Source organism: Littorina saxatilis, linkage group LG14 (assembly GCF_037325665.1).
Source record: "Littorina saxatilis isolate snail1 linkage group LG14, US_GU_Lsax_2.0, whole genome shotgun sequence".
Taxonomy (NCBI): Eukaryota; Metazoa; Mollusca; class Gastropoda; order Littorinimorpha; family Littorinidae; genus Littorina; species Littorina saxatilis.
Genome location: NC_090258.1, coordinates 26,715,377 through 26,739,417, shown reverse-complemented (window position 1 = coordinate 26,739,417; position 24,041 = coordinate 26,715,377). Strand labels below are relative to the sequence as shown.

At 43.8% G+C, this 24,041-nt stretch overlaps 1 protein-coding gene across 1 annotated transcript in view; it reads right to left on the bottom strand.

Annotated features, from left to right (window-relative positions):
- The window catches only part of LOC138947455 (uncharacterized), a 131,644-nt gene extending 111,349 nt beyond the window's left edge, over positions 1 to 20,295 (bottom strand). Inside the window, exon 1 of the mRNA XM_070318933.1 lies at positions 20,177 to 20,295. The gene's annotated coding sequence lies outside the window, so the exon portion shown is untranslated. The remainder of the gene's footprint in view (positions 1 to 20,176) is intronic.
- Positions 20,296 to 24,041: the final 3,746 nt, after the last annotated feature.

Below are 24,041 nucleotides of genomic sequence, written 5' to 3'. Positions count from 1 at the left end.
CACGGAGCTTTAGCACTGAGTTCTCGGTAAAAAGACTTCGCGAAGTCGACTTCGGGCTCAATTAGGGACCGCCATTACGCACATAGCAACCGAAAAGTAGTGTGAAATCCGTGTGAAAAGCCTACGAATAACTCTACCAAATAATTATGTTCATTGTCTGACTATTCGGGTTTAACGTCCTCTTAGACCAACTGGTCTATATTGGGACAGGTATTGGTAATACGCTGAAGATATGGTGTGATACTTTGATTCGAACAAGCCCGCTGTGGCTGTCTTCTTCGACACACCAGCATTGGGTTTGTCTCGTCAAAGTATCGAAATACGATCATGATAATCGGAGACGAGAGATGATGCATGCGTGTCTTCGTGTTTTCCAAGCCCTGAGACTCTCGCTGTGAACGTGGGATCTTTTTCGTGCGCATGTGTGCACACGGGGGTGTTCGGACACCGAAGAGAGTCTGCACAAAGTTGACTCCGAGAAATAAATCTCTCGCCGAACGTGGGGATCGAACCCACGCTGATAGCGACCAACTGGCTACAAAGCCAGCGCGCTACCAACTGAGCTACGTCCCCGCCCCTATGTTCATTGTGCTTTCAAAAGTGATGAGCTGTCTATGTCTCTTTCTCCTCACCTCAATCTCCCCTGCCGTCTCTCTCTCTCTCCCACCCCCCCCCCCCCTTCCCCACCCCCCCCACCCCTTCTCTCCTTTACTGTGCGAGAGTCTGTCTGTCTACCTGTGTCTGTCTGTAATACCCCCATTCCACACATCTGTTCTAGCTTCCGTTCCCAGTCGTCCTGAGGACGGCTGCCAGTACGAGCAGACGCTGCTCAAAGTTGTCAAAAACGTCTCATTGTTGTGGCAGCCGTCCTCAGGACGGCTGGGAACGGAAGCTAGAACGGATGTGTGGAATGGGGGTATTAGCCGGTAACTAAGCAAGACTCTCCGAGACTAACACCAGAGGTGAAAAACCTCTGACAGACAGTTTTGGCTAGAGCACAGACAGTCTCGGTGTTTCCAAACCAAACAAACCCACGTGGGGGAAGACGGTATAAACTTCCGGCTTTGGTCCGACAGTGACGGATGTCGCTCCTGTCTTGTCTAGTCTGGTCCCCGACCTACCATAACACTACCAAATCCCTCATGCATTCGGGCCCAGAAGTAAAATACTCTCACGGTCTTTGCATTGTGGTCGAAAGGATACATAAATACCCCCCCCCCCCCCTCACTTACACCCTTCAGACGCCCTTCTTACCACCCGGAACCACGAATGTTCACGCCCCCCCCCCCCCCCCCCCCACACACCTCTATACGTCTACCCCAACCAACACCTCGCCCCGCTTACAATTCCTTCTGTCTACGCCTCTTTCTTCTTCGGGCAATTGAACCTGCCAATCATGCGACTATGACTAGCAGACGCTTAATAGGTTCTGCCTTCACATGACGCCAGTCATTGTTTCTCGGCAGATCTTTTTCTTGTATTTTTTGTTTCATTTTCCCCCCATGGGGTTTCTTGAAAACATTCTTTGCCTTGCCTTGCCTTACTGACATTACCAACTTGCAAATACAAAGTCACAGGTACATTAACAAAAAGACATGCATGCGGCCAGGCAGGCAAACAGGCAGGGGTAAGCATAGAAAGACAAGCACACAGACGCATAGTCCTACCGAAACACACATACACATACCGACTCGTAAAGACACACACACACACACACACACACACACACACACACACACACACGCACGCACACGCACACACACACACACACAAACACACACACACACACACGTAGACGTACACACACACACACCCACACACACACACACACACACACACACACACACACACACGCACACACACGCACGCACACGCACACACACACACATTGAAGAGCAGACAGACAAAGAGACAGAGAGACACGTTTACATCGTGAAAAAAAGCAGAGAGAGAGACAGACAGACAGACAAACATATCCCTCCATAACCCACACCAGCGTTCACAGAAAAGGAAACTGAAATACGGACAAAAGAAAAACAGACAGAAAGACACTGACACAAAAACAGAAAATAACAACAACAACAACAACATCATCAACAACAACAGCAGACAGACAGACAGACAGATAGACGGGCAAACGCATCACTCCATTGCACCCCGATCAGTTTGCACGCACACAGTAAATGCCCAGCCACCGAACCCCTTAATTTTCGCTCTGTTAAAAGTAATGAGATGCCTGACATTTTCCCGCACATATCCTCTTCACTTCTCAAGTCTTTGTGACACTTCACAAACAAAAAAACTCATCACTCTTTTACTCCAAACAGCATTCACAAACACACAAGAAAATGCTCGATCACAGAACTGTAAGATACAAATGGATGACATATAATTATTTCCTCCCAAATGTCGCTCGATTCCCCACTTCTTCGTAACAGACTAGCCAATTCACACACAAACAACATCGTCGCTCTTATACTTCCAACAGCATTCACAAACACAGTAAAATGCCTGGTCGCCGAACCTCTTAATTATAACTAAGGAGTACTTACGGAACTAATGACTGTCGTGTATTCTCACCTATTTCACTCGATTCCTCACGTCTTCGTAACAGATAAGACGACACACAGTAAACTCATCCCTCTATTGCTGCCAGCAGTATTCACAAACACAATAAAATGCTTGGTCAACGAGGCCCTTAATTTACACTTCTGGCAAAGGAACAAACGGTTGACAAGTTTTTCTCTCACATTTGGCCCGACTCATCGCGTCTTCCTACCAAGGGAATTATAGACATGGAACACGCCTCGTTGAGATAATGATGCTGTGCAAGGTGTTTTATTCGTGGCAATGGCCTCCTGGAAGGTGTCATTTCTGTTTAATGATGCATGATGTTTTGTGTGTTTGTGTGTGTGTGTGTATGTGTGTGTTGTGTGCGTTATATTGTTTATATGTGTGTGTATTTGTGTGTATGTGTGTGTGTGTGTGTGTGTGTGTGTGTGTGTGTGTGTGTGTGTTACAGTAAAAGATAGCTTCGCTCCTGTGCAAAAGGTCATGTACTTCAGTTACAACAGACCTCTCAAGGCTTTACACGAGTCAACACCCTTCAATGTGGACACATACCAAAAATCACCATCTATATATATATACGACTAGTGTCTGTGTGTCTGTGTGTCTGTGCGCGATGCACGGCCAAAGTTCTCGATGGATCTGCTTCAAATTTGGTGGGCTTATTCAGAGACACCCCGGACACAACCTCATCGATGAGATATTTCAACACGTGCTCTAAGCGCGCAGCGCTGAACCGATTTTGGTTTTTCTCTGGATCCATTCCCAGTAACTCTTCCTTATCTTCTCCAGTGTTTTAAGCGTTTATCTCCCTTCCTTCGTGTGGCGTCAATCCATATTCCCGTTACTACGTTACTATTATTAGAATGTCACGATTGCACCCGTAAGTTGTCCTTACTGTAAAAGTGAAAAGGTCGAATCAATTTATAGCCACGCGAAAAATACACTGTCATCTATCTCTATATATTTATAGATATAGATATACATATATATATATACGGCTTCTCTGTATGTGTGTGTGTGTGTTTGTGTGTGTGTGTGGGCAACACCTGTGGATTGTAGAGTTCTGTTTGTGATGTGGTCTAGCGGCATTGGTGTGTCAGTATGTTCAGGCCTTCCTTCGAGAAGCCATAACAGTTATTCTCAATCCCGTTTGAGTGGACTTCGCCTTCAAAGGTGATTGTGGTGTTTTGGCACTCGGTTACATTTGGCGTCGTCGACAGCGATGGGACTCGACATGAAATGTTCAGGCCACTGAATCATTTTCGTGCTGTTCCCATTCCACCTGGGAGGGACCTGAGTTCATTCAAAGGGGGTCGAGTGTGACAGGGAGACTACCGTAATAAGCTCTAAAATTCTCAATCCCGTTTGACAGGACTTCGCCTTCAAAGGTGATTGTGGTGAACCGCCACGCTGTCTGTCTCTGTCTCGCAATTCACCCCGGCGAAGCCGGGTATTCCTCTAGTCATATATATAGCTGCTTTCATTTCAGACGAGAAGTTTTTGCTGAATGAATGTTGTATATATTAAAAAGTATCAAGCCGGGTTTAGACACTCATTCAAAGAAACGGATTTAAAACATAAAGTATATGTATATGCTACACGAAAATCACTCGCTGTAACGTAACTCTTTCTGTGTGCGTGTATACCGATATGCTTACGCGCCGGTATATTATGTCCACATGTCGAAGTGTCACCTTTTATTTTATTTCCACGTGGACTCTGTTCTGGCTACTTACTAATATACCAACGTATTAATGTAATTAATATATGATGACATATGATAATTTTGATGCTACACATGTTGACACGTATATTTTTTTCACGTAAAAAACCCCAAAAACGTACTAATGTAGCCTTTTGTCACTAAGTATACTTCTGTCCACATTGTAACAGTATCGCCTAACCTCCTCCTTCTCCGCCCCCCCTCCCCCTCCATTCGTGTCTCAACCCTAACCCTAATCCTAACGGTAACATTCGCACCTGTACACATCGACACACGGGAGCTTTGACACGTGAACATATCTGCACAGAAAGCAACCAGATTGTAGGTAATAATTATGTTTGTTCGTGTGTCTGAGTGGAAATATGATCTTTTCACATGTACAAACTTGGACGGATTTGTAATTGCAAACACATTAAAGGCTGAAATTTGTTCGTGGATCTAAGTGGAGATATGCGGTTATTCCGTGTGCAAACATGAACGGATTTGTATGGTTGTAATAATGACGAACGCATTACTAGGCTGTAATTTGTTTTGTGTGTCTAAGTCGAAATATAATAGTATCACATGTACACACCTGGACAGATTGGTGTAGTGTGTTGTACATACATTAGTACGTTGGTATATTATTCCGTGTACAACCCTGGACGGATTTGTGTAGTTTTGTACATAATTGCTAACACATTAAAGAGTGCAATTATTTCGTGTGTCTAAACTGGAGATATGCTCTTATTCCGTGTACGACCCTGGACGGATTTGTGTAGTGTTGTACATAATTGCGAAACACATTAAAGGCTGTAATGTGTTCGTGTATCTAATTGGAAATATACTCTTATCACGCCTGCAAGTCTGAACGGATTTGTAGTGTTGTAAATAATAACTATTCTATTTCCGAATACAACCCTGTACGGATTTGCTTAGTGTTGTACATAATGGCGAACACATTAAAAGGTGTAAATTGTTTGTTTTATCTAAGTGGAAAAGTTCTCCTTTCAAGAACTGATATAAACCTGAACGGATTTGTGTAGTGCTGTACATTATTGTGTTCGTGTATCTAAGTTAAGATATGCTCTCATCCCATGTACAAACTTGTACGGATTTGTGTAGTGTTGTACATAATTGCGAACACATAACAGCCTATAATTTGTTCGTGTGTCAAAGCGGAGATATGCTCTCATCCCATATGTACAAACTTGTACGGATTTGTGTAGTTTTGCACATAATTGCGAACACATTAAAAGCTGTAATTTGTTCGTGTATCTAAGTTAAGATATGCTCTCATCTCATGTACAAACCTGTACGGATTTGTGTAGTTTTGTACATCATTGCGAACACATTAAAAACTGTAATTTGTTCGTGTATCTAAGTTAAGATATGCTCTCATCCCGTGTAATAGCCTGGGCGGATTTGTGGAGTGTTGCACATAATTTCGTACACAGTAAAGCCTGTAACTTGTTTGTGTATCTAAGTTAAGATATGCTCTCCTCTCATGTACAAACATGTACGGATTTGTGTAGTGTTGCACATAATTGCGAACACGGCAATGAGGATATCATGTGCATAAAACCAGACCCTCGAACGTGGAATCAATACTTTTTGATTGTCTGTTGTGAAGAACGTGTGCCAGTATCAACATGCAACAGCTGTACTGTGCAGTGAACATTGACACGGTATGCTGTATTAGTGGGTTGTATAGCTATAATTGATATCAGACAACGTTCCGCTTCGCTTGCTTCGTCACAACGGATCAATTGCGTGGGGGTCTCTTTACGCCTGTGTCTCTGTTTGATTCTTGTCTGTCTGTCTGTCTGTCTGTCTGTCTGTCTTTTTGTTTCTTTCTGTGTGTGTGTGTGTGTGTGTGTGTGTGTGTGTGTGTGTGTATGTATGTGTGTGTGTGTGTGTTTGTCTGACTGTCTGTTTGTGTGACTGTCTGTCTGTCTGTCTGTCTGTCTGTCTGTCTGTTTGTCTGTCTCTCTCACTGTCTCTGTCTAGGCCTTCCTTCATCTGTCTCTGCTTGTATTTCTCTCATTTGGTTTGTCACGCTATTTCTGTCCGTCTGTCTGTCCGTCTGTGTTTCCGTCTGTCTGTCAGTCTGTCTGTCTATCTATCCATCCACCCATCCATCCACCAATCAATCAATCCATCTTTTATTGTGTTCAGTAAATGAGCTGTTTAAAATCTTCTATTGTGTTAAGTACATTAGCATGTTAAGCTTTATAGTGTTAAGTAAATTATCTTTTTAAAGCTTTTATCTTTATTGTGTTAAGTTAATTAGTTTATTTGTCTCTATGTCCGTCTGTCTGTCTGTCCGTCTGTCTGTCTGCCCCTTTGCTTGTGTGTGTCTGTTTCTTGCAACCAATTGTGGATTGGTTTCACTGAGATTAACCTGCTCTTCCTTCTCAGAAGAAAAATCGAAACAGAAAAAAAATGAAAGAATCGCTAATACGTACTCACACACTAAGCGTTGGGGAGCTCAGTTTGAATAGAATATCGAGACACAAAGAAAAATAATCGTTGTCAATCTCATACTCTCAGTACAGCAAAACTTTGGACATTTAGTTAGAATGCCAAGACATAATTCAAGACACAAAGAAAACATCACCCCAAAACAATCGTCATATACTTGTAATTAAATAGCAAATATATGGAAAGTTCGTTCAAAAATAAATAACAAGTTAATACACAGCAGGGCCGGACCCAGGGGGGGGGGGGGGGGGTTCCAGGGGTTCCGGAACCCCACCCCTGGAAAAAGCATGTACCTTGCTTTGAGTGTTGTTGTTTTTTTTACTAGTTTTAGCACCAAAACAATGCTGCTCTTAACCCTCAAAACAAGGCCCAGAATGCACCAGATTGCACAGATTTTAACCGTTTTTCAAAAATTTTCCGCAGGGAGCATGCCCCCGGAGCAGGCGCGCGCTTGTGGCACTTCGCTGATTTGCCCCCCCAAAAAAGGAGGAACCCCCCCCCCCCCCCTTACAACTCATTTGGTCCGGCCCTGCACAGAGAAAGAAAAGCAATCTTCATATACTCGTGCTTTCAACGCAAACCTTTGGAAATTTGGTCCGAATACAATCACAAAATCAAAAACACTATGAAAGAAAAACAGTCGTTAAACGCTATGTTATTTTACATACGTGAGTGAAACCACTCATGAGATAACAATATTGTTCAAGCCACACGTGTGTATATTATGTAAATGAGGTCATGTCAAACTAATTTACTTACACAGTTGGTCTTCGGAAAATCAGCTTGAGTACAATCACACTTTTGAAGACACGAAGAAGGTCAAGAGATTCAAGCATAGAGATGTTAGCACTTTTAATCCCAACACTCTTGTCCCCTTATGAAGATAAACACACTCCGTTCCACACCACCATTCGAATTGCAAGAATATCGATTCACATCATATCAAAGCATAATTCGCACTTTCTCGCCGTCAAAACTTTCTTTAGCCTCGGCGTTGATTTGTACTCTCTGGGAAGAGTTTGTCAAAAGACGATTAATGAATCTCCTTCTTACGCCTTTTTTTCAAGCGGGAAGAATATCAATTTCACATCACAGCATAATCCACGCCTTCTCGCCTTCAACGCTTTCCTTTCGCTTTTCGCTTAAAGTTGATCTGCACTCTATTGAGCGAGAGAGTTAGTTACAGGGATATTTGAGAATCGCTAATTTCTTTATTCCTATGACAAAACGTCATATATAATTTCATCCTCAAAACGAAGAGAAATAAACACCCTCGAAACCTTGGAATTTGATGGGGTTTTGGTTTTGTTTTGTTTTTGTTATCTCAAAGGCAAAACGTCATCACTACCACGTCACCAGAACGTTATGACCAGCCGTTCTCAAAACAAAGTAGTCGTCAAACCCAGAACAAGTCAAGGAGAAACAACCCGACCAGACAAAAAAAATGGATATTGCAAAGCGTTCTTCAACAACACACTCAAACGTAGAATACTTTCCCGTTCGATGCAACAAGCAGGATGGGAACAAATCTAAATCTACGAAATCTACTATCACATTTCTCAAGTCCAATTTATAAGTTTTTTAGTGAACACTATGATTTATCACATACTGACTGTTTGCAAACTAAAACTGGTATTTCTTGCTTTACGCATTTCTATACCCAAAAAACTACATATAAAACCAGCAAAGTTGTTTACACGCCTAGCTCCTTTCTTGCGATCACAAATAATTTGAAATCTCAGCGAAACTCTGCAGTTCAAACCGGCACACACACCAATTCGAATCCTCAGTCTCTCACGACACAAAATCACAGCTAAACTCTCCTCATCCTAATCTGATTCCGTGCCGAACGATTAACACGCCATTCCTATGCTAACGTAGCCAAACAACTAACGAACACTAGAGTGATAATGACTCCATTTACGTACCGCACTACTTTTTGCCTTATACGGTCTCCTGCACTATTTTTCGTTGGCGGACGCACAGCTGCTCGGTGAGGCAGCGACTGACGAAGGTTTGTGTGCAGAGCGCTGCAGTCTCAGCCTGTGTTTATTTGTGCGGCGGTAGTTTAGGGGATCCGACACACTGTTGTTGGAAAATGTTGGAAAAGCGCAGTTGTCTTCTTCTTTCCTCCTGTCTATCGTTGTCCTGTCTTCGTCCGTCTCTCTCTGTGTCTGTCTGTTTGTTTGTTTGTCTTGCTCTCTATGTCTGTTACTCTCTCTCTCTCTTTCTCTCTCTCTCTCTCTCTCTCTCTCTCTCTCTCTCTCTCTCTACGAGTCTCTCTCTCTCAGCTCTCTCTCTCTCTCAGCTCTCTCTCTCTCAGCTCTCTCTCTCTCAGCTCTCTCTCTCTCTCTCTCTCTCTCTCTCTCTCTCTCTCTCTCTCTCTCTCTCTCTCTCTCTCTCTCTCTCTCTCGCTGCATGCTTAATGCCCGTAAATCCGTTATAACTCCCTTACAAGTTCAAAAGAAACCGACCCCTTTTAATTCTGTTTAATTCTCTAAATTTTACTTAACCGTTTAAATTCTCTCTCTCTCTCTCTCTCTCTCTCTCTCTCTCTCTCTCTCTCTCTCTCTCTCTCTCTCCGTATTTCTCTCTCGCTCTTTCTCATTTTCTCTCGCGCGTTCTCTCTCTTCCTTCTCTCTCTTGCTTTCTCTCCCATCCCCTAACTTTTTTAAACCAACAACCGACTTCGGCTCCACTCCTGCCTTCCCCTAAGAATCGAAACTGGCACCAAACGCTATGTCTGTTCAACTGTCCCTTACCCTCAACGCCCCCCCCCCCCCCCCCCCGACCTTCCCCCCGGCCCGTTTGATCCCAGATCGCGACTCCCTTGAGACGGAATGTGGCTGTACGAATCATTGGCAGAAAATGGAGTGAGTGCGGGGAAATGGAAAGGGGGGTGTGTGTTGGGGAGGGGGGGGGGGGGGCGGTGGGTAGAGACAGTTTTGACACAAACTTTACTGTCTGTAGCATACCTCCTTCTGGGCAAGAGAAAATAAAAGCGAACCGGAATATGTTCGGTTTTATTTTCTCTTGTCCAAAAGGATGTATGCTAAAAAAATAAAAAGCGAACCGGAATAACGATAACATATAGAAGACAGTCTCTGCTGACTTTCAATTGTTTCTTTCACAATTTCTGATGTTTTATATATATATATATATCTATATATATACGACTAGTGTCTGTGTGTCTGTGTGTCTGTGTGTCTGTGCGCGATGCACGGCCAAAGTTCTCGATGGATCTGCTTCAAATTTGGTGGGCTTATTCAGAGAGACCCCGGACACAACCTCATCGATGAGATATTTCAACACGTGCTCTCAACGCGCAGCGCTGAACCGATTTTGGTTTTTCCCAGTAACTCTTCCTTATCTTCTTCAGTGTTTTCAGCGTTTATCTCCCTTCCTTCGTGTGGCGTCAATCCATATTCCCGTTACTACGTTACTATTTTTAGAATGTCACGATTGCACCCGTAAGTTGTCCTTACTGTAAAAGTGAAAAGGTCGAATCAATTTATAGCCACGCGAAAAATACACTGTCATCTATCTCTATATATTTATAGATATAGATATACATATATATAGGCTATATACGGCTTCTGTGTGTGTGTGTGTGTTTGTGTGTGTGTGTGGGCAAAACCTGTGGATTGTAGAGTTCTGTTTGCGATGTGCTCTAGCGGCATCGGTGTATCAGTATGCCCACAGAGCATTATCAACTCAACCCCACCCCCTGCCCTCCTCTCCTTATTTTTTATTTCTTTTTTTGTGTTTTTTTTTGTTGTTGTTGAAAGCGGACACACACTCAAGTCCTTAATGGCTCAAAACCGTAGGACTTTTAATATTAATTTTAACGTATCAGTATGTTCAGACCTTCCTTCGAGAAGCCATAACAGTTATTCTCAATCCCGTTTGAGTGGACTTCGCCTTCAAAGGTGATTGTGGTGTTTTGGTCACTGAATCATTTTCGTGCTGTTCCCATTCCACCTGGGAGGGATTTAAGTTCATTCAAAGGGGGTCGAGTGTGACAGGGAGACTACCGTCGCCCTTCACAGCAGACTCTGCAGAGTTGTTCGCCTTAGAAGTTGTGGGCTTCCCTTGCATGTACCCGTAAGTTGTCCTTGCTGTGAAAGTGAAAAGGTCGAATCAATTTATAGCCACGCGAAAAATACACTGTTCTGTTTGTGATGGGGTCTAGCGGCTTTTGTCTGTCTGTATGTTCTGGCATTTGAGAAGCCATAACAGATAATATAGGGCTAAGAAATAAGCTCTAAAATTCTCAATCCCGTTTGACAGGACTTCGCCTTCAAAGGTGATTGTGGTGAACCGCCACGCTGTCTGTCTCTGTTTCGCGATTCACCCCGGCGAAGCCGGGTATTCCTCTAGTATATATATATATATATATATATATATATATATGTATAGGTTACAACACGAGTGGTTTTTTATATGGCTTGTATTTCAGTCAAGACCCAGCGGATGAATATCATCGGGAGACACGAGCCTTTGGCGAGTGGCTCTCGATTGATATTCCCGCTGGGTCTTGACTGAAATACAAGCCATATAAAAAACCACGAGTGTTGTAATCTGTATATCCCATTCTACCATCAAACACAAAGTGTAGACTACTAGCGGCACTTTTGCGATCTGTGGAGTGTGAAACAGTGTTTTCAGCGAGACATGGCCTTTTTGCAACCTTAAACTAAGTGACCGTCGCTGAAAAAATAAAACGAATGAGTGCATCTATAAGTACGCGGTAACACTACTTTCAGACCGTTTAAAAGCGTTAAGTAAAGGTTCATAAGTGTTGCAAGAAAGTAATGAAGTCGTATAGAAATCCATTTAGTTGAAGCGCACAATTCTTTTGCGTTTCAGGTCGGCGGAACGGGGAAACCGGTTTGGCCCCCATTTGGCTTACTCGACTCGATTCAGAATCGATTCCACGTTGTTTTTTTCGAACGCATTATTATACAATTAGTCTTATTGACAGAGAAGCAAATTTTAGGGAACACATATGTAGATTTAACCATTTGCTCCCTATTTGAAATGTATCTACATGATAAACTGTTTTGCGAGTGTGTTTGCATGAACCTAAACTGGTATTGATGCGATGAAAACAGGACCCAAGTCTGTCACCGCCGCTTGATTGCATTTTGAAAGAATATGACTGGATTACGGAAAAATACACACATGTTAAGTTCTTAGATACCTTCATCGCCAATGTGGACTTACTGCAGAGCCAGGCAAAAGAGTAGACTTGCTCGCAAAACACGTGAAACAGCTGATGATAGCGAAGCCCAACCGTGCCAGGTAAGGACGGTCTGACAGATTCTCAAAAGTCGTCTGCTAACGAAGCAAGGGGAGGGTACTCGTGTTTTTGTTTTGGTTCGCTAGCATCTGGTTATCTTGTAAGTTGAATGTTCGTTTTTTCCCACCTGCATTGCTTTCATAATGAAAGAAACGTTTGCTTATTGCATCTCATACATCAGATCAGTTCTGAGATTCATTTTTGCGTGCAACTGATATGGTTTTCTGAGCCGTGCAATACGATTTTGGAACTTCATACAAATGTGTCACATTGTTCGGCGCGAGGTCAAAGGTCGGGAGCAAAGTAGTTCTTCGCCCAAATCGGAATCTGCACTATCATATATTTTTTTGAGTCCATGATGTATTTATTGAGCTATAAAAATACAACATATATACCCATACTGAAGTAACAGAGACAAAGAAGGGAGGTCATGGGATATATATATATATATATATATATATATGTCGTCGGGTACCCAATTCACGGAATTGCCGAATCGGCAACATTTTTTGCCCAATTCGCGTAATCAGTAAAACGCTGACCATTTCGCGAAATCAGCAGCGTTTTGCGGAAAAGCGTAATGTTTTCTAAACCTTGTCATTTTGCACAGACAGTCAAACAGAAATAAATAACAGTGGCATGTAGAGCAACAAACAGGCTCAGACAAGGACGGAAAAATCAATAGACGCACACAAAAACATCCACACAAAACCTACAGGCACATGTGTCTCTCACACACTCACGCACGCACGCTCGCACGCACACAGGCTGGCTCGCATGCACGAACGCGCACGCAAGAACACGAACACAGACACAAACACGCAGGCACACACACACACACACACACACTTTCACACGAAGACAGCATGCGGGAGGCCAATGTTCTCAAATTCCTTCCGAAGGCTTAAACAATGACATGCAAGAAAGGAAAAGAAGCGATAGCGTGGTATTTAGACGAACAAAAAAAAGGGACAATTACTGTTGATATACCGGTGCTTTTTGTTCGATTTCAGCCGGAGAACGGCACAGGAAATGTTAAACGAGCAGGTTAAGTGCGATGTGGGACAAATCTCCGCCCCCCCCCCCCCCCCCCCTCTCTTCTCGCTCTGTTTTTGAGTTAAACACCCAAAATGTTCTTCTTGTTCTTGAAATAACGTCACCGGGAAAACTTTTTCTAAGAATTAACCCTCAAGACCAAAGGAGACTCTTTTGAATATGACAAAACGGCTCCCCCCCCCCCCCCCCGCCGACAAACACACACCGTTTTCACGACTCAATGGAGAATGTTATCCTTCACAACACCCTGAATCTATTGGCAAAGGCAAGGCAAGACAAAACAAGATAAGAGAAGGAGAGACCTTTAATACCAATTTAAGAATTCGATAGAGAATTCTATCCCTCTTTAAGTTAGAGATTAACTAAGCAACTCGTGTGCGACCCTAACACACCTTTTCCAATTGTTGTTATAATCGTTTACAAGCAGGCAAGGGTGTGCCGAAGAAAGTTTTCCATTTTTATGTAACATTTTAATGAACAATAAAGTGTTGTCATTGTTATTGTTATTGTTATTGTTACGTACGGCAGTCACACTTTTCAAGTGCATCGTGCCACAGTTACTTAACAGTTATAGTCTATTGCGTTTCACTTGATTCCCTTTCTCCAGAGAACCCAATAGACGATTTGGGGAAATAACTCCGTCGGGTTTGTGTGGGTTGTGAAAGAGTGAATGCCCTTGCTTTGACCAGGACAAATAACTTCACACGTGCTCCTGTCCGCGTGTTTCCGACACACCCCTCGCTAGTGATTGGCCCCTGCAGTGTGTGTCCGACACACCCCTCGCTAGTGATTGGCCCCTCCAGTGTGTGTCCGACACACCCCTCGCTAGTGATTGGCCCCTCCAGTGTGTGTCCGACACACCCCTCGCTAGTGATTGGCCCCTCCAGTGTGTGTCCGACACACCCCTCGCTAGTGATTGGCCCCTCCAGTGTGTGTCCGACACACTCCTCGCTAGTGATTGGCCCCTCCAATATTTGTTTATGCAAAAAGCAAGGGCATTCACTTTTTCAGAAGCCATACAAACCCGACAGAGTTATTTTCGGACACACAAAAACAGCCAGGACTCAAGAGAGAGTTCCGTCCTTCCAAAGAAAGCTTAGTCTATTGTGCTTCCTTTTCCCAAATAACCCACTTTTCATCAATGGCTGAGCTCTTCTGCACCCCCCCCCCCCCCCCCCTCCTTGACAAACAAAGACAAGGTCTCAATAGACAATTCTATTCCAAGACAGTCGTAGTCTATTGCGGCCCTTTTCCACAGAACCCATTTGGCATCTGAGCACGAACTCCCCCCCCCCCCCCTACAACACATAAACATTCGGAGACCCAATAGAGAGAGTTATATCCCCCTAAAACAGAATTAGTTTATTGGGTTGGGAGGGGAACACATACACGAACACAACAACAGCAAGGACTCAATAGCGAATTCTATCCCTCCAAAACAGCCTCAGTCAATGGTCCAAGACAAGACAAGACAAGAGACAAGACACGAGACAAGACAAGACAAGACAAGACAAGACAAGACAAGAGACAAGACACGAGACAAGACAAGACAAGACAAGAGACACGAGACAAGACAAGACAAGAGACAAGACAAGACAAGACAAGACACAAGACAAGACACGAGACAAGACAAGACAAGACAAGACAAGACACAAGACAAGACAAGACACAAGACAAGACAAGACAAGAGACAAGACACGAGACAAGACAAGACAAGACAAGACAAGAGACAAGACACGAGACAAGACAAGACAAGACAAGACAAGACAAGAGACAAGACAAGAGACAAGACAAGACAAGACAAGACAAGACAAGACAAGAGACAAGACACGAGACAAGACAAGACAAGATTTCCGATAACACAGCAAAGCCTCAACAGAGAATTCTATCCTTCCAAAACAGCAACAGCCTTTTGCCTAAGACAAGGCAAGACAAGACAAGACAAAAAAGAGACAATACAAGACAAGACAAGACAAGACAAGACAAGATGCAATTTCCGATAACACAGCAAAGACTCAATAGATAACTCTATCCCTCTAAAACAGCACCAACCAAGAAAAGACAAGATTTCCGATAACAAGGCAAAGACTCAATAGAGAATTATATCCCTGCAGAAACCAGCATCAGCCTATTACACAAGACAAGACAAGACAAGGCACGATTTCCGATAGAATTCTATCCCTCCAAAAAACAGCACCATTTTATTGCGCTTGCCGTTCTCAGAGAATCCAATTTGCATCAATCGCTAAGGGGAGAGCACGCGCGCTGGGCGAGGAGTAGGTTAAGGGAAACTCGAAGTCATCCACGGTTGTGTTGGAATCGCCGCCACCACTACACTTTAAACACGCATTGATCATCGGAACAGCGGAAAGATAAGTAAAACTACAGGCTCACGAGTTGAGGTTTTGTTCGAGTATTGCTCCTCAAGAAGAAGAATAGCTCTACACACATTGGCAACAACATTTAGTGAGTTCTGTAAATGACCCTCAGATCGACCCCGCTTCAAAATAACATTGTCTTCAAATTGAAATCCAAGTCACACAAACATTTTCTTCTTCTTTTTGTTCTCCTGCGTTCATGGGCTGAAACTCCCAAGGACACTTGTGTTTTTTCCACGATTGGGATTTTACGTGTATGACCGTTTTACCCGTCATTTTGGCAGCCATACGCCGCTTTCGGGGAATGCATGCTTGGTATTTTCATGTTTCTATAACCCACCGAACTCTGACATGGATTACAGGATCTTGTCCGTGCGCACTTGGTCTTGTGCTTGCGTGTACACACAAAGGGGGGGATAAGACACTAGCAGGTCTGCACATAAGTTGACTTGGGAGATCGGACAATTCTCCACCTTAACCCACCAGGCGCGACCGGGATTCGAACACACGACATTCCGCACGGGAGGCCGGGGTCGTATCCACCTGGCCACTGTGCCCATCAAACCACACCAAAAGGGACACCAAGGTAATACAACACAACTCCTCTCCCCCCGCCTGTGCCCATCAAACCACACCAAAAGGGACACCAAGGTAATACAACACAACTCCTCTCCCCCCGCCTGTGCCAACGAAACACAGCCAGACATTTTCAGATCGATGGAGGCAACACCTCTCGTTCGCTCCGGAGCACGGGGCAGAAGGAAAGCTGGCTTGCACAGAGGCTGACCCGTCCTAACCCTGTTTTCCCAGCCATTGGCTGCTTCACAACTCCGAGGGGTGCATAAAAGCAAGTTCTTAAATCCTCTCCAGTGGCCGAAATAAAAGCCGCGTCTCATGTGACTGCTGTATGCAAGGGTATGTTGTTGAAGCGAACGTCCTTCCTATAAGGTCTTTGTGTAACAGAGGGAGAAGTTTGAGTTTCGAGGGAAACTCTTCCTGGGTGCACGACTGGTAAAAAACAACTTATCTGAAAGCAGGGTCGACAATTGTTCTCTCTCTGTCTATCTGTCTCAGTCTATCTGTTTCTCTCTCTGTCTCGCCCAGCCCCCCCTCTCCCTCTCTCTCTCTCTCTCCTCTTTTTCTATCTCTCTCCGTTTCTCATTTTCTCTCCTATTCTCTTTATCTCTCTCGTTGGCTCTCTCTCTCTCTCTCTCTCTCTCTCTGTCTCTGTCTCTCTGTCTCGCCCCCTCCTCTTTCTCTCTCTCTCTCTCTCTCTCTCTGTCTCTCTGTGTGTCTCGCCACCACCTCTCTCTCTCTCTCTCGCCCCCACCTCTTTCTCTCTCTCCCTCCCCTCCCCCCTCTCTCTCTCCCTTTCCCCCTCCCCCCTCTCTCCAGGTCTATATCCTTGGCTTTCGCCACGGTTACATAATCAGACTTATTTGCGTCTCCTCCCCAGAGTCAGGTAGTGATTTTCCGATGTAAGGAAACAGCCCTGCATTCAATGGCAAACTCTCTATCTGTGAATCTGTCTTTGTCTCTTTAAAAGGCACACTTGCTTAAAGGCACAGTTCTTCACGTCCAAACTGTTCGGTTGACCATTTCTGACGAGAAACGGGATACGACCATCCCGGGTCACATACCTTCTTCTTCTTCTTCTGAGTTCGTGGGCTGAAACTCCCACGTACACTCGTGTTTTTGCACGAGTGGAATTTTACGTGTATGACCGTTTTTACCCCGCCATTTAAGCAGCCATACACCGCTTTCGGAGGAAGCATGCTGGGTATTTTCGTGTTTCTATAACCCACCGAACTCTGACATAGAGTACAGGGTCTTTTCCGTGCGCACTTGGTCTTGTGCTTGCGTGTGCACACGAAGGGGGATAAGCCACTAGCAGGTCTGCATATAAGTTGACCTGGGAGATCGGACAAATCTCCACTCTTAACCCACCAGGCGGCCGCGGCCGGGATTCGAACTCACGACCTTCCGATTAAGAGGCCGACGTCCTACCACCATGCCACAGCGCCCGTCACATACCAATTCTCAACAGCTTGGATGCTTTCTGTGCATAGTGGACATTTTTTTTTAATAACTTATAAGTAGTTTTCTTACAATTCTGTTTTAAAAGCCACCTGGATGATCAACCACATACAAGTACACCCCAAAAAGGGAAATGTATAATAATCATCCATAAATGATTATTCTCAATCGAGAAACAAAATAATGAAGATATAGGTTTGAGTAGTTGTTCCCTGACGAGGCCATACCTTTCAGTTCCCCCCCCCCCCAAAAAAAAAACCCCAGAAAACCCCTCTATAAAAACACACAATTAAAGAAGTTGTCCTAACAGCTTGAAACTGTAAATATAGCCGAACAGTACTATCTTTGGGAGAGGTAGTTAGGGATCTCTGGGCTGCCTACTGCATTTGCCGGGTTTGGCAGACCCTTGATTTTAACCCCGTGGCTTTCACGAAATAAATTCATCAAAAAATGCCCAATGTGTGCAGAGAGTCCCTAGGCCTACGGTGTTGATTGTTAGTATTTTACCAAGTGGAAGGATGGTGTTATTCCAAGTAAAACCATGGCCAGACCCAAGACGGCGAGACAAAAAAGTATGAGGGAAAAAGTGTGCCTTTAAGATTCATGTTCCCGACTCGATCTGACTCCCAAAACTCCTTCCAGAAAAAAAGTCAAGGCAGTGCTGTTAGTCTCTTGAGTATCGTTGCACGTACAAGACGTGCATTTAAGAACTTTGACATCTTGGAATATGGGAGGACATGCACTGGAATTGCTGAGAGCTGGGGGAAAGTGGCAGAACTAAGTTATCTTCGATTACATACACAGTCGGGTGCAAAGGCCAGTCTGCTGGGAAACCGATAGCGGAAGAACATGACATGCTGAAAGTGCTTTCTGTCTACAGTGGAACCCGCTTGTAAGAGCTCCACAAATGTACAAACATCAGGTCTGAAAAGGGAGGGAGTCTTAAAAAGTAGGAAAATGTACAGAGGTTATGAAGAGAAAATCTGACACAACTACAAGGTCTTAAAAGGGAGGGAGTCTTAAAAAGTAGGAAAATGTACAGAGTGTATGACCAGAAAAATCGGACACAACTACAAGGTCTAACAAGTCGCGTAAGGCGAAATAACAACATTTAGTCAAGCTGTCGAACTCACAGAATGAAACTGAACACACTGCTTTTTTCACCAAGACCACATACTCGTCGTTTCGTCAGTCCACCGCTCGTGGCAAAGGCAGTGAAATCGACAAGCCATGCAGAATAGTGCGGTAGTGGTCGCGCTGAGCAGGATAACACGCTTTTCTGTATGTCTATTCTTTTTAGCTTACTGAGTTTGTTTTTAATTTAAACATATCATATATATATGTTTTTGGAATCAGGGACCGACAAGGAATAAGATGAAATTGTTTTTAAATCGATTTCGGAAAATTAATTTTAATAATAATGTTCATATCTTTAATTTTCAGAGCTTGTTTGGAATCCAAATATAACATATGTATATGTTTTTGGAATCAGAAAATGACGAAGAATAAGATGACATTTTTTTTATCGTTTAATAAAAAAATAATCTTAATTACAAGTTTCCGATTTTTAATGACCAAACTCATTCATTAGTTTTTAAGCCACCAAGCTGAAATGCAATACCAAACCCCGGCCTTCGTCGAAGATTGCTTTGCCAAAATTTCAATCAATCTGATTGAAAAATGAGGGTGCGACAGTGCCGCCTCAACTTTTACAAAAAGCCGGATATGACGTCATCAAAGGTATTTATCGAAAAAAGGAAAACACGTCCGGGGATATCATTCCCAGGAACTCTCATGTCAAATTTCATAAAGATCGGTCCAGTAGTTTAGTCTGAATCGCTCCACACACACACACACGCACAGACACACACACAGACACACACACAGACACACACACAGACACACACACACACACACACACACACACACACACACACACACACACACACAAACACATACACTTTTTGACTAAATGTAAAAAGGGAGGGAGTCTTAAAAAGTAGGTAAATGTACAGAGTTTATGACCAGAACAATCGGACACAACTACAAGGTCTTAAAAGGGAGGGAGTCTTAAATTAGAGGGTCTTAAAAGTGGGGTGCCACTGTATAGAACTGCTTGGGAAGACCTGAGTGAAAGGCACGAAGTGCTCGTGCTCTGCGAAAGCAACATCACCCCCCCCCTCTCCTCTCCCCCCCCCCCCCCATCCTTCTTTGCATTTTCCCCTTGGCCGTTCTAACCTCCAGAGAGAAGGAAGAGGATGAGTATGATGATGAGATGGTTGATGAGGATGATTGTGATGATGATTTTGATGATGGTAATGAGGAGTAGGATGATGATGATGATTGTAATGTTGATGATGAGGAGAAGGAGTATGATGAGAACCCGTAAGATACCGCATCGACAGTACACACACACACACACACACACACACACACACACACACACACACACTCTCTCTCTCTCTCTCTCTCTCTCTCTCTCTCTCTCTCTCTCTCTCTCTCTCTCTCTACTAACCTTTAACCTCCAGTCCATCGCTCCTCTCGCACTGCACAGTTCGGACCAGCAGACTGCCCCAGGGCGGGGTTGACCAGTGGACGTACACACACACAAACACACACACACTCTCTCTCTCTCTCTCTACTGACCTTGAACCTCCAGTCCATCGCTCCTCTGACACTGCACAGTTCTGACCAGCAGACTGCCCCAGGGCGGGGCTGACCAGTGGACGTACACACACACAAACACACACACACTCTCTCTCTCTCTCTCTACTGACCTTGAACCTCCAGTCCATCGCTCCTCTGACACTGCACAGTTCTGACCAGCAGACTGCCCCAGGGCGGGGCTGACCAGTGGAAGTACATGCAGTTGTCAGTCTGACACGAGGTCTCCTCCCACAGATTCTCGTCACATGGGCGATTGTCCGCGCTGGGGTAGGCGAGGATGGCTCTCGACCTCGATCTGACACCTGTCCGAAAACCTGCAAGAGAAATGTACATGTAATATTTGTAAAAAGACCAACAAATACTGCACTCACGTGGGAACGAAGAGGACAAAACAAACAATAGCGAGGTTTCGACCAAAACAGATACAGTATAAAACTAGACAAGACTCGAAGACACAACAAAACAACTCGAAAGCAAAAAACCTTGCCCGTATGAAATCAAACAAGAGTCGCCAGTGTTATTAGTTTCAAAGAACTAAGTCTTGGGGAAAATTAGCTCCTCAGTTAAAATCCTTCCTTGAATAAACAAAAACCAGGTCGCCTGCGGTTTTTTTCCGTCTCATATTAAAAATTCATGAGAACGAGACGAAGACTGAGTGTATGTTACAAAACATGAGCGCAGCGGATTGAGACAGCGAAGACATTAAACAGTGCTGTTCACATTAGAGACTTTCAACCAACTTTCAAACAACTTTAGTTGATTTGAAGTCGCCCCCGAGTCACTGTGACCAAGTCGGCGGAAAGTCTTCTATGTGAACGGTACCGACGATTTCGTTAAGGTTTAGTCCAGGTTTAGCAGCGACTTGAACATTCAGTTGAGCGCTGCTTGACTCCTCGGCGATTTATAAGTGACTTGCGGCAGACTTTCATCATCGCGATTCCCGATTTGGTTAGGTCTAGCGAGATAAGAACGAATTTGACCGAACATGCCCGAATGTGCAAGTCATCTGCAAATCGTTGCTTAAAATACTTTCTACCCCACCTATGGTGACCAAGGTTTTTTTTAGCCGAGACAAGTTGTGCTGCAGCAGGTCACTAAGAATTGTAGTAACTGTGTAGAAACTGTGTATCAACACGCTGGAATGCAGGCGTTAGTTGGAATTTACAGGAAGCGACTGAAGCTAACAGTCTGAGCGGATATATCCGTACCGGGTCAGATAGAGCCATATGAGTGGGTACGGATATATCCGTACCTAGGAGACTAATGAGTTAAAACGTGTCTTAGCGTTAGCGCTGTTCACACGGGCAGCGATTTTTAAATGACTTGGTTCTGACAATAATCCCTCGAAAATTGCGTGAAAGTTGGTTGTAAGTCAATACAATGTGAACAGCACTTAAAGGTCGCCCTGAAAAGAATCGATGGGAAAAAAAGAGATATATGAGGAAGAGGCTACCATTAGTTTCCTTTTCTATCTCAGGGTTTCCAGCTCTGATGACACCCCAGAAAAAGACAAAGATCCGGCCCCTGATGGTTTTTCAGACGTGACTGAGGTGAACAGAGTGGCTGATAGTTTGTGGTGTGTGTGTGTGTGTGTGTGTGTGTGTGTGTGTGTGTGTGTGTGTGTGTGTGTGCGTGTGTGTGTGTGTGTGTGTGCATGCGGGCTCGCGCGCGCGCGTGTGTGTGTGTGTGTGTGTGTGTGTGTATGTATGTGTGTGTGTGTGTGTGTGTGTGTGTGTGTGTGTGTGTGTGTGTGTGTGTGTGTGTATGTGCGCGCGCGTGTGTGTCTGTTTTGAAGTCCCTAAACCTCAAAATCTGGTTTTACACTTGAAGGCACAGTAAGCCTCCCGTAAACCATCCTAGATACTGTTAGGCTTTTACACACAGTACAAACACCCTTTCATTTAAACACTCACCGCTTGAGAACATCCTAGGTGCTCTCCGTAAAGAGCAAGCAATTTTCAAAGAATTTATTTTTGCGTGGTTTATCTTACCCCTAAGCCATCGTGAACCCGTGTGATCCAGTTTCCCTTTTTCAAAATGTTGTCGTCAGTTTGTAATTCGCTGTAAGCTTATCTGCAATAGCACGTTATTATGTACCTCTGACTATGCACGAAACAAACGGCTGTGGTTCACAAGAACTCTAGTGATGGCTTTTGACTGTTCAGAGGAACTGGCTATAGGCATAAACCGTCGTCTGCTACGAGAACCACGACCTTGTGTGACCCTGCTTCCGGGCTTTTCTTTTTTCAAACTGTCAAAAGTTCGAATTGTACTGATCTTGTCTTGATGATTAAAGAATTCTTTTATGATTTAAGAATGTTTGTGTAACAAGCTGTCAATTTAGTATTTAGATTGTAAACGTTAGGTCTAGCGCCAAAACGCACCACGGTCCGAGTGTCTCTGACACAATCCGCAAAATTAATTCTTTGAAAATTGCTCGCTCTTTACGTAGGGCACCTAGGATGTTCTCGTTCGGTGAGCGTTCAAATGGAAGGGTGTTTGTACTGTGTGTAAAAGCCTGACAGTATCTGTAATGGTTTACGGGAGGCTTACTGTGCCTTTAATATACAAATCTTGCTCTAACTAACTTGTACCTCTGTGACATAAAGCTTACAAGTAAAAGCATAATACATTGAGCGATTGGCATACGGTTAATATACACTCAGAGTTATGTCTTTCATCCTTCTCTTTTTCTTGTCTTTCTTTCTTTGCTTTCTCGTCTTCCGAGATGAAAGAGTTTTCTTGCAAGCAAAGTTACGCGGAATGACGTTTCCTGTTCAGACGTTCTTCTTTATTGCTTTATCAACTAAGTTTTGAGTTAACAAGGATGTGCTTTAGAAAAAAAAGTTCTCTTCAGAAGACGGCCATAGAAGACAAAATCGGCTTACTGGCTGAATATCTAAAAGCCCAAACCTATGCATCTGACACACATTTAAAGGCACTCTACTTCCCGTGCAAAACAGATCAGCTCTTTTTACATTTAGTCAAGTTTTGACTAAATGTTTTAACATAGAGGGGGAATCGAGACGAGGGTCGTGGTGTATGTATGTGTGTGTGTGTGTGTGTTGTATGTGTGTGTGTGTGTGTGTGTGTGTGTGTGTGTTTGTGTGTGTGTGTGTATGTGTGTCTGTCTGTGCGTGAGTGTGTGTAGAGCGATTTGAACTCACGACCTTCCGCATAGGAGGCCGTTGTCTTATCCACTATGCCACTGCGCCCGTCTGTTGCACATACAACCGCCCTCCCCATAAGAGCCCACACAATCTGATTAACGGATTGAAATAAAAAGCCCAAGTATTATTCTGCTGAACATTGTGCACTTCAAATAAAGCTGCAGTTCTTCCCGTGTCAAGTATTCGGCTTAAAGTCAAAGTCAAACAGTTTCTTTACCAAATGCAAAGCACAGGATTTTGTTATGGTGTATGCATCCAAACTTCACACTCCTTCCACACGCATATTATATCATAATAAATATGTACAGATAAAGTGTTCAATTTCACTGGGCCTATTTACATGTGTACACCAACCAGACAGTTCAAAACGGACTGGTTGTTCTTTTAGCACCAATTTGACAGGAGTAATCACAGGTTACATGGATAAGATATATGAATTCCCTAAAATCATATCTAAAAATATAGTCATCAATATAATAAATCCGAGTACATGCTAACACAGTTATTCAAAGGACACAACCCTTACATCTATTAAGATATTTCATTTAAAGGCCAACATCCAAAAGAATTTTTCTCCTGGAGCGACCTAAACTTGAACCCGTCGCTATTCTTGCATGTCTGTTTACTTCGTGCTGCACGCAAAAATCGAGCGACTTCCTTGCCGCGTGGATTGA